The following is an 11,774-nucleotide window of genomic DNA, read 5'->3' on the forward strand; positions in this document are numbered from 1 at the left end:
AAACCCTTCTACGACGTGCAAGCGCGCATCATATTATGACCAGTCATGAAAAGTCATTCACTTTCAACGACATGCTTTGTACGCCGTTAAAAACTATTTAACAGCAAATTTTGCGCGCCGTCGTTACTTTTTTTACGACATGCTATAGTATGCAGTTAAAAACTATTCAACGGCAGATTTTGTGTGTCGTTATTTTTTCTATGACTACTATTGCACGCCGTTAATTGGTGAGACAAATAACAACGCTGATTGCACGCCGTAAAATATGTAATACGACGACTTATTATGCCTATCGTACAATATGCAGTTTTTTTTATTATATTTTATTTTTAAATTCAGCAGGTTCTATTTGGCTAATTTTGTACAATCTAACAAATATTACAAACAAGCATCACAAAACATCAATCAACCACCAAAATATTATTTGAAACATCAAAAAGAAACTATATCCATAAATTATAAACATTCAACAATTGTTTATACATTCGAAAACTATATCCTTAAGTTCTAAACTATATAAAAAGTTTAAACCATCCAAAACTATGCAAATCTAACTTTCTAAACATATCGACAACTATTAAGAGATTATCTAAAACTACTGACAACAGTTCCCATAACAGTTGCAGTTACAGCTGCAGCTGTAGCAAATCCACTTGCTCCTATCGCAGGGACAAGGGTGCCCAATGTATGTGTTAAGGCACCTAAACCCGCGGCAATAGCTAGAGCAACTAACCCTGTTGTATTTCTTGTCTGCATGACAAAGGAAACTTCACATAAGTACAAAAACCAAAGACTCAGTGAAAAAAATATTTCTTAAGGTATTAAGAAATGTCAAGAAATTTTAAAATATCAACAAAACATTTCCAAAATTAATAAGATAATTCAATGGCCCCATAAAAGCAATGTCATAATGAAAAATTAGCAAAAATTCAATATCCCAACAGTCTCAACGAATATACAAACAAAATCCACATAAAGCAAAACCTTTTTTTTTCATACCTGAAATGAAATTACCTCTAATGAAGTTACCTCTTTTGTTGCAATGTTTCTAGAGGGAAATGAGTAGGAATCTTCAAACAAACCATTAAGTTTGTACAGGAAAATATAGTTTGCTATTATCTAGGCCATAGGAAGCTTAAGAGAAAAATTAAATTTAAAAAGAGGAAGAGGTGGAATTAATCTACTTCAATGCAGCACCTATTTAGGACTTGCATAATTATGTTAAAAGATCTCTATGTATGAGGTTTAGGTTTGTATAGGTTTTATCCCTTACCATTGTAAGTTTCAAAGTAAAGAGTCCAAGTCAAATTAGAGTCTATATTACTTACAAGTTTAAAAAAAAAAACTTTCAATCCATTATAGAAGAAATTTAGGTAAGTTTTAGTAGCTTTAGGCGCTTTTTGGGACAATGTGATATCATTCTGTCTGAGTACTTAGTAGCAAATACATAAGATAAGGAACTATATGAATAATCCCTAAGCTAATCTTTTTTTTCTTCTTTAATTTTTCAATAGCATCTAATTTAATCACAAGCTATTACTAATTTCATTGACTCTTGAACCTTATAGCCTACTTCCTGATATTATATGCCTTTTCTCTAATAATTCAACCCTAAAAAGTATGCCGCTTGAAAAAACTAACAATATTCATAAATAACATGGTTGCTTCATCTATACCATTTATAATCTACAAACCACATCCTCTTAGTGTTTCTAAAAACCGACCGCCATAATTATGTAATAGTATTAGTGGCTCCACCACTCCAAAAGGGATGTATTAACCTCACCTGCAGAAAATCAATGAACCTATCACGGGTATGACAATAATATAGGAGACAAATGTATATACAAATGCACGAACATGCAGTCATCATTAGGGAATTTCAACCTATCAAAGGAATAATAACAACAATCGAGAAGATGTAAATACATGAAATATTTGAGTATGGAGATATATGCAATCATAATTAATAACTCCAGCTAATCTGAGATGCAGGAATAAAAGACTTGTTCTAATTAGTAAAAGTTCATTATCTTGAACTCATTAAGAGCCTCTTAAATGTACCTCAAGGCAACAATGACCCACTGTGTTTTATTTTGTGAAACATTTACAAATAGCCTCTGACTTTGGCTGAATCATCCAATCATATGAGATTATATAATAATTAAACAACCTTATAATTAGGCAAAGTACATATATTGAGCAATGCTTTGTTTCACCAAATTCCTGAGGATCCATTTTCAAGATCTAAGATACACCTAGAGCATTTGTTCCAACCTAAACCATGAAGACCTGAATACCTAAATCTCACGCAAAACTCAGGCCTTTCCTCAAGCCCAAAGAACCAAAGTAAAATGCCACCATAATTGCCATTACTAAACTTGTGAAGCATTCTTAGTCCAGCCATCTAAATCATGGACTTCTCACAATGTGATAAATTTGCTGTCATATGTTTTTGCTGCCATGAAAGATATAAAGTGACCGTTCAATATCCAGAATATATATATATATATATATATATAATATGACATGATATATAAATTGCAATTTATAGGGCAAAGAAAGAGAAGAACCCCAGCTGCGAATTTGTCAACAGAAAAAAGAAGAAGTTGAAATTGTTGGGGGAAAAACAATGAACCATAACCATAACTACCTAACTTGATTATAACTGTCTAACTAAACCATATAGTTAAACTTTAACAAACTAACAACTAATTTGCAACTTGCTTTGCAATTCACACGTGCTTGAAATGAGAGAGAGACTTCAGTTGATGAGAGAGGGCTGCAACTACTGTAGCATTAGCAGCTCTGTCTGTTCTGAGCTGCAGCCTTGGCTGCAACTACTAGCTGCTGAGGTGTGGCCTTGTTTGCTAGACTATGGCCTTGGCTGCAGTTGGCTGCTGTGGCCTTGACTGTTGTGGCCTTGGCTGCAACTGGCTGCTGTGGCTGCTCTACCGTATCACCATGGCCTTGGCTGTAGCTAGCTAGTTTTCACTGCCTTGACTGTTGTGGCCTTGGCTATGACTGGTTGCTATGGCTGCTTTGCATCACACAAGGATACCAAATAGCCAATCTCACTTGAATGAGATCACACAATCACCCTAACCTTCACTACTTCACCCAAAAATGAGTTAGCCCATAAAGCCACCCTAACCTTCACTACTTCACCCAACTCAACACAAGAAGGCTGTCCATCTCTTTTCATCTCTCCCCAAAAACCTTCATCCAATGTTCCTAAATTGGAGACCATTGTTGAAGAATGATCCAACAAGTTTGACCTAGTGCACAACCACAAGTTGATGTATCTCCTTCATGTGGTTCTTTCTATTGTTTCCTACATATTGATAGACAAATACATCATTGCTTGAATTGTAGTCCTTTTCACACATGTCATATCTCTTCCTTGATGGACGAAGAACCCTTTTGTTGTTCTGCCTCAAAACAATCCCAACCGTTTGATCATTTGATAACTTGGAGACATGATCTAATTGCTATGAATATTTTAGGACAGCAAGACAGAGGAGGTGAGATATGTGTGTCTATGAATTTGGTTGAGAATGTACCTGCCCTTTCAAATCTCTCCAAAGACATTCATTCTATAAAAACAGACACATTTCTTAAAGAAAAGATCTAACTAGTTTGATGTTGTGCACAAAATGATACAACATTACATAAACAGAGAATATAATTATTTAAAAGGATATGTAGTCAATGCTCCAAAATACTAGAAGCACTATGAGTAAGTAAAAGAAAAATTATAGAACATATAACAGGCACGAACATGAGCTGGAAAAAAAATGCTATTTGTACCATGGAACTGAAGAATATGCAGCCGACAGTCTCTCCATAAAGTTACAACCTAAACTCGACATTAAACTGAAATGTTACACCAGAATATGTCATGTGCTTTTCTTGTCCCATCTAACAAATAGAAATCAACACCATTTTAAGATTGAATATACCACACTACTTATAATTGTAGTTGTTCTTTGGAAAATAGGATGTCTGTAACATGTAAGTGCTTGCAAATAAAGATATATTTTCTGACACAACACAAGAGTAAACATGCCTTGACAAAAAATTTAGGCCTACCTTAGCCATGGGACAGTGACTAAGGTATCTAAACCACCACTATAGGCTAAAGCCACTTCATTTAATTTTTTGTATAAAACTCCCCTACTGCCAGCTGAAGAGGCTATCGTCTCTTTTGTCACTGCTCAAAACCGCTTGAATAGCTGCACTTTTTAAGGCCAAAACATTAAAGAAAATGCAAGAAAAAAGAATATATGAAATATCAAACAGAATTTATCAAGAGCTTTAGAAAATGTACAAGAAAAATACCACTGAGTAATTATCCAAGGTTGGAGTCTTTCCCAAATTTGGTTCCATTTTGATGTTATGTAATAAGATGAGAAAAATAACAAGCTGAAACTATAGTTATAATTTGAAAAGGACCAACTGTATCTCAATACTTATGATTTATGAGAAAGAAGACTAATATTGTGGAAAAATGAAGGTGTGGTGAACAAAACCCAAAACAGAAAATATAGTACTTAGAAGGAAAATACAGTAACAATAAAAAGGCTTAACATGATACATTAAAAAAACTATTGCCACTAATATACTCTATAAAAATTTATTGTCACTAGTAAAGAAATCAACATGAGTTCCTTCACACAAACAACCCATCTATCATGTATGACACCCAAAAAACAATTAAAATTTAAATAAAAAAACAATAACAAATTTTGATCGAGGGGAAATAAAAGACTATTACCTCTAGGAATGAAGGCAACTTCTTTGAACAACATACTTTATCAGGATGTAGAAATGGATCTGTAAATGAAACAAATTTTATTAAAATTAGAAGCTTAGAAAATGCCCACAAAAAATAAGAGAAATTAAGGCTTTGTTTGGTTTAACCTCTATCCTAACTTCCCACTTTCATTGATATATATTGGCAAGTCACAAACTCTGGTGCATAACATTTCCCAATCAGCAACCTGTAGAAAATACAATCAAAGATTAGAACAAAATTGACCAAATAGAACAAAAATGAAAAAATAATAATAATAAATAAAACGGTGACCAAATAATCTTTTATAATTAGCCAAAAAAACTAGTTCCTCGTAATTAGAAAAAACAAGTTCAAAAAAAGAGCATCAAGTGTGAGAAATTATTTACAGAAACTTTTGAGCACGTTGAAAGGGTGGAATTAATTTCCTAGCTCAAATCTCTAGCTTCATTTTCGTAATCCTATACACAAAAAATTAAACAGCTGTAAAAGTTAGATTTGTAAACTAAACACATGCACATCAGAAACAAAAACCACATCTCATATCACACCTTCAATTTAAGAAGTGCAGGCTGATTACAAGACACTAGATTAAAGCCAAGTAAATCGTCAACATGCTCTCATTGCACTTTTCTGTATCACAGCTGCAATGATATGACCTATTTTCCAATTCAGAAAGACAATCTCTAACACCTTTAGCCTAATTTTGAGCGTCAACCAAGTTCTTTGTCACGTCTCGCTCCTACATCAATAAGTGGACGAATATAAATTATTCAGGCACAATAACTACTAAGAACATGCCCAGGAGTTACATCAAAGACTTGAACCCCACCAGATCCATTTCTGAATCAGCCCAAAGAAATTGCTTGGCTTCCTTTAATGCCTTACTATAAACTTTCCTAGAATATGGAATCTGAAGAATCTTACAAAAGCTTAGAAGCCATTCTTCCGCAAGTTGGGCAAGAAAGACATGACCACCTTTTACCCACAAATTACAGTCATGGTGCAAAATATTTATGCAACAACTCTCACTAATAAAATAGTTGATTTCAAAAATACGTATTGCTTTTTCTAGAGAATTTAGATTGTCATTCTCCCCCAAAAAAGAAAAAGTTAGAAAAGAAACAATAAGTTTCTTAAGAGAACTTTGTCTAGGAGTGTCTCTATGTCGCATTCAAATATCAAGTGGATTCGTAGAATCAATAGTTTGGAGCAAAATCTCCTGAGGAAAGAATAAATAATGATGTTTAACTCTTGTCTCTACGTCACATTGAAATATCAAATAATACCAAATGAATATTTTAGAACAAAATCAGACAAGGAACAATTAAGAAAGTTTAATTTGTTGTTCCTGATAGAACAATAGTGCAATACGAAAATCTAGCAGTAAATGTATCAATAAATACAATGTCTAGTGCAACAAGGTTTACTAATTATAGTCATGTAATGCAGGTATCTTAAACAATTTAAATTATTCATTCTTTTTTGCAATTTTATATTTATAATTGACAAACTAAATAATACGGCCTATAAATCAAAATATTTGAAGCATGAACTGTCCTAGGATGACTTTGGACAAGAAGGTCATGGTCGCACAAAGCGTTATTAGAGTAGATCCAAAAGCATTTCAATTACTTAATTTAAAGATATGAATTCAAATGGAATCGATTGGAGAAAATGCCTTTTTGTATCTATCTCCTCTGGTTATGCATTCTGCAAATAGGGTTTACTCATGAGCTTTGGAAGCAATCTCCTTAGACCCTTGCCGACAATTAGACATGTCCAAAGCCTGTAACAATATTCCGCTCACCAAGAGTGGAACTCAGAAACTTGAAGGTTTTAAAGATTTTTCTTTCCTATGTTTCGGTACATATGCATACTAGCATAAGGCATTTGTCACTCATATATAGGAAATATTTAAGTATTACTCCAAATGATGATTACTAGATTTAATGGAGCTTGTTATGCATAATCAATTAAGGAAAGGTGGTAAAAAATTGTCTTACATAGCTGAATTCATATTATTCTAAGTACGTTAAATATTTGTCTCAGATAGTGATTTAAATATTTCGGCAAGGATTATAATTAATTCTATGTTTGTCAATTGAAACTCCAAAGCCTGAAACAATTAACCATAATTTGTCGAGTCTTTCTTAGTCTGATACTGGTATAATATTTTTATTTGCTATAGTCTATAAACTAATTTATGTGGATAATTTTTATCATAGGAATAATATAAAATTATTATTTTACTCAATGAAGTCATATTTGAAGTTGCCACTTGCACATGTAGCAGCCTGCAGATATACATATACCTTTCTGGTTTGGATTATTATTATTGTTATTATTAGACTTACTTTTTTTCATCCATTTGATTTGCAGATTTGATTGCCAAGGCCATTGTTGAATGTATGATTGACGAAAAGGAAAACAAAGATAATAATTTTATTGCTTCCTTTCGTAATGGCAATCTGGTAATTGTCAATCCTATTGATACACAAACTTTCCTTTTATTTCACATTAAAAAAATTGAACAATAGCTAGAGTTGAAGTAGTTATTTTACAGGATCCGGGTAAGTTATTTGGTAACATCATGTTTACTTGTTTGGAGGAACAACTCCAAAACAAGTTCCTTGAGGTGAGCAAACTTAAAGTACCTTTGTAGTACATTGTGATCATCACTTAACTTGGTGGTCTCACTCAGTTTCTTGTTTATGTGTCTCTAAAGTATTAATGAGTTACATTGACATCCTTTTGCCCAAATACAGTTCAAATCGATATTCAAAGATCTCCTTGGAGGAGGTAGTTCACTTGCTTATCCAATATCACCACCACCTCTAGAGCCTCTAGAGAATTTATCTATTAGAAATCAAAAGGTATGTTTTATATTTTAATCATATTAAGTATGTCTTCTATAAGTTAGGTACCATTTTAACTCTAAAATAATGAATTTGATTAACTAATTTCAAAACCTCACTATGTTTTTCAAAGTTTGATCTTGTTTAGAGCATTGTCTTTCTTAAAATAATGAGTGCAAAAGCACGTTCTAAGCTTCACTTTATCAATATAACTGAAGTATATCAATATTAAACCTGAAAAAGGAGCATATAGACTTTAATGGATTGATGAAATATAGGGATCTCTCTTTCTCTCTCTCTCTCGCTCTCTCTCTCTCTATATATATATATATATATATCATGCATGCACACACACACAAACAAATATATTTGTATTGTTAATAATATGTTTTGCGCCATGAATACATTATTTCTTACAGTGTTGCAGAGCTTGCTTGAAAAAGGGTAGCTGCAACCACTGGTGTATATTTCAAGTGCAAGAAAAAGAACTATCAGTAAGCTTTTTGTGAACCCATCTATGTCATATGTGTGTACAACTGTGACACCCACCTCCTTAATTAAGCGATTAATTAAGTTAATTATCTGCTTATTATTAATTTTGTGATTGTGTTATGAGAATTATGTGCCATGTATATTTGCATTGATGGGTATTGCAGTGTTATTGTGAACAGATACGTAGAAGAACGAATTTAACCTGTCTGATTCGCTAATTTTAATAAATTATAATTAAGAGATTGGATAGGGAATTAGGGCCTAATTCACCTTGGCATAATTTAATTTAGTGTAATTAAAGATCATAAGATGGTGAGATTAATCCAAGTAATGTCAAATTGATTTTAATTAATTTCTTAGCCTTAGGTGATATACTTAATTTAGTAGTCTAATTTGATTAATTTAAGCCCAAGGTTTTATTTCATGCTCACCAAGTTGATTAAATGGAATAAATTAAGAGAAGAGGTGTAGTGGGCCTTGGTAACTCTGGTGCATACATGTAGAGAGAGGAGGGAAAGAATTTGAGGGAGAGAGTTCAACAAATAAGAAAGAAAGAGAAGAAAAAGGGGCCAAGAAGAAGAAATTAAAGAAGACATTGTAATTTTCCTCTACTCTTCGCAATTCACTCATGTTAGGTAAGAATTCTCCTCTTTAACTTCATAAATTTGAAGAATCTTTCTCAAAACTTATGGACCTCAAGATTAATCAAGAAAAATGCAAGTTTAATTGAAAGTTAGTTCATATGTTTAGAGTTAACTACATGCATGGCTTCTTAAGAAGGGTTAATGGATTATTTGTTTTTAATTCCATCATGCATGACATTGTCATGAACATTTGATTTCATTCATTTAGTTTTTTCATGATCTCCATAAGTTTGAAAGAACTTTCTCATGATTTATACAACTTAAAGCTTTGAAATGCTTGATTATGTATTTTTTATTTTGTTATAAATTTCAAGAGCTTGGGCTTTATTTTCTTGGATTTGAGCTTCAAGTTGAGCCATAAATCTTGCTTGGAGTTTAGCATGTGCATTTTATTGGGCTCTTGCATGTTTTTGGGACTTGAATCAGTTGAATTAAGGGCTGAAATTACTTGGCTTGATGTATCAAAACAGTGCAGATTTCGAACTTCTTTTTTAGCCCAGACCGCTCGAGCGGATTGGGCCCTCGCACAAGCGGTCCACCTTCAAAGACCCAAGAATGCACACTGTTTTCTACCGCTCGTGTGGCCAAACCCACCGCACGAGCGGCCAAGGCAACTGCACGTGCGGCCATCACGGTAGTTTCAGTTTTGTTCTTCGCTTCACTTTTTCCTTTTCTGGGCCTCTGTTTGCATAGTTTTTAAAAGTTTTCATGATCATTTACATCTCATGTCTGCATTTGAATGCATGAATGAAGTTAGAATCAAATGAGTGAACAATGAATAGAAGTTAACGGAATAATAACCAAGCGAATAGAATTATAAGTGATTGAATCCGAAATGGGTGAAATTGAACTGCGTGCTTAATTTTGTTTGTTAGGTCGGATGCCATAGCTTAGGCCGTATCGTTTGTGTATCGAGGAGCCCAGTGAGTAATAATGTTGTAAAGATATATTCAATCGTATTTATTTACAGTTTGATAAATCATATTGCTTCCTAAAACAATACTTTTTATCGATTGAATGATGATCCTATTTTGAATTGTATTCGTGGCATCCATAGCATATTGTGATTGTTATTGTGATTGATAACGTTATTGTTACAGAGATCTCTGTCAGTTTCAAATCTGGGAACTATTGTTATCGTATGATGGCCATCAATTGATTGTTCGGTCTTTTAAGACCAAGTGTATTGTTGCTATCTGATGTACCACGTATGACTTATATAATTATCGATTGATTGAATTGATAAAATCGGATGATAGCTCGACAAGTGATATTGATTAAAATGTTCTAATACTAATCGATTGTTTTAAAAATTGAAGGACATCATTCTTAAACTCTTTACACATTTGTTATTCACTGGGCTATAGCTCATAATTTATTATATATATGTAGGTGGCCAAGCACCGGACCAAAGCTAGAAGCACCGACCCAAGCTCATGTTTTGTCAAGCCAGCCATTGTGCCTCATATCGAGGTTCCGAACCTATACGAGTCAAGGCTTTTTGGGTGACTCTATCCACTTTTTTTGCTAAGTGTAATGAATGTCCAAGACTTTTGGTTGTACACTTTGATGAGGGGATTATGCCTCTAACTTGCATGCTATCTTGTATATGTATTTTTGGCATAAGTTGTTACGGATATGGTTATGTGCATTAAAGTTTATTTCCATTTAGGTCTTTACAGCTCTTTGGACGATGTGAATTATTATTGTTTGGCTTCCGCTAGCCCCTATATATTGTATTATTGTCATTATTGTTAAACAAGCCTTCGGTAATCACGGATTACTGGTCGGTTACGATGCTAAGCCTATAGGGGCAGGTTTGGGTCGTGACTACAACTTACTGAATATTGATTTTGTTAAACAATCAATAAACCAATCCTTTTTTCTTCCACTATAGTGTGCATTTTGTTTCAGTTACCATTCAATATTTCCTATGTCTTCTTGTACAAGCTAAGTACATGATTCAAAAGTTACATCAAATGGGTAAATTAATTAACTAATTTCTATTTACAAACACCATACAATACTTAAGGAAAAAGAAAATTGACAATGGGAACAAAGAGAACCAAGTTCAAAAACATGATCTAGAAGTTCAAACAAGAAATTGCTAGGAAAGAAAAAAAAATTACACAAGTACATGTAAGTTTAGCAGGAAAACCAATTTCTTGCAAACAAACAATGGAAGACACAACCTTCACTCAGCAATGACTTAAACCGAAAATTCCCATTAATCTAATAGTTATGAAAAATTATGATAAGAACCTTTTTAGTCAAAGCACTCGATTCATCAGAAGAAAAAAGTTTCCTTCTCAAATTTCTATCTTGGGTTGTCTCCTACGAATCATGTTTATCTGTCAAAAGCACCAAATCCTTCAATTCTGCCAGAGATAAGAAGCATTAAACTTGTACATATCATTATTTTCTTAACAACCAAACAGAGTTTTAAAAGCAAAAACACCATCACTAACCTGAAATTTCGAATTCGACCTCAGATGCATCAGAAATCGAGCAACGAGTGGTGTCTTTTCATTCATGGCTTCTCAAAACTATCAATTGGGTCGATTTGCCACACCGAGATGTATAAACCCTAGAAATTGGTGGTGTGGTGGGACATATGAAAGAGAGAATGAGAGTGAGGTGATTAGAGAGAGAGAGAGAGAGAGAGAGAGAGCACCGCTTGAAACCCCTCCCCTTCGAAGCCTCTCTTTATTTTTACCAATGGACAAGTAGTCACGACGATTGGATCTGGAGTCGATGTTGTGCATTTCAGATCGAACATTCATGGAGATTTTGAGATCGGGGATACAATTGCCGAAGAGGTGAGTTAATAGATTGGGATTGGTGAGACTAATTTTGGAGAAGTAAAAATTGGAGGTTTGGAATTTGTCGAAGGTGACGATGAGTTTGATGAAATCAGATTTGAGAGGGAATTTGAGATCGCCCTTGACGATCTGTTCGAGGACGTGAAGCCAGAAATCACGAGAG

The 11,774-nt window shown here is 33.7% G+C and overlaps 1 long non-coding RNA gene across 2 annotated transcripts; it reads right to left on the reverse strand.

Annotated features, from left to right (window-relative positions):
• Positions 1-423: 423 nt before the first annotated feature.
• Positions 424-11,170, reverse strand: LOC114289461 (uncharacterized). 2 transcript variants are annotated; one of them, XR_014365143.1, is made up of 7 exons: positions 11,052-11,170; positions 5,347-5,537; positions 5,185-5,256; positions 4,924-5,003; positions 4,778-4,836; positions 4,093-4,235; positions 424-750 (listed from the first exon to the last, which is right to left on the reverse strand). It is a non-coding gene; the product is annotated as an uncharacterized LOC114289461 (long non-coding RNA). The 2 variants fall into 2 exon arrangements; XR_014365144.1 differs by lacking the exon at positions 5,347-5,537.
• Positions 11,171-11,774: the final 604 nt, after the last annotated feature.

The sequence above is a fragment of the Camellia sinensis genome, chromosome 3, assembly GCF_055761805.1.
Source record: "Camellia sinensis isolate YWXY chromosome 3, ASM5576180v1, whole genome shotgun sequence".
Lineage (NCBI taxonomy): Eukaryota > Viridiplantae > Streptophyta > Magnoliopsida > Ericales > Theaceae > Camellia > Camellia sinensis.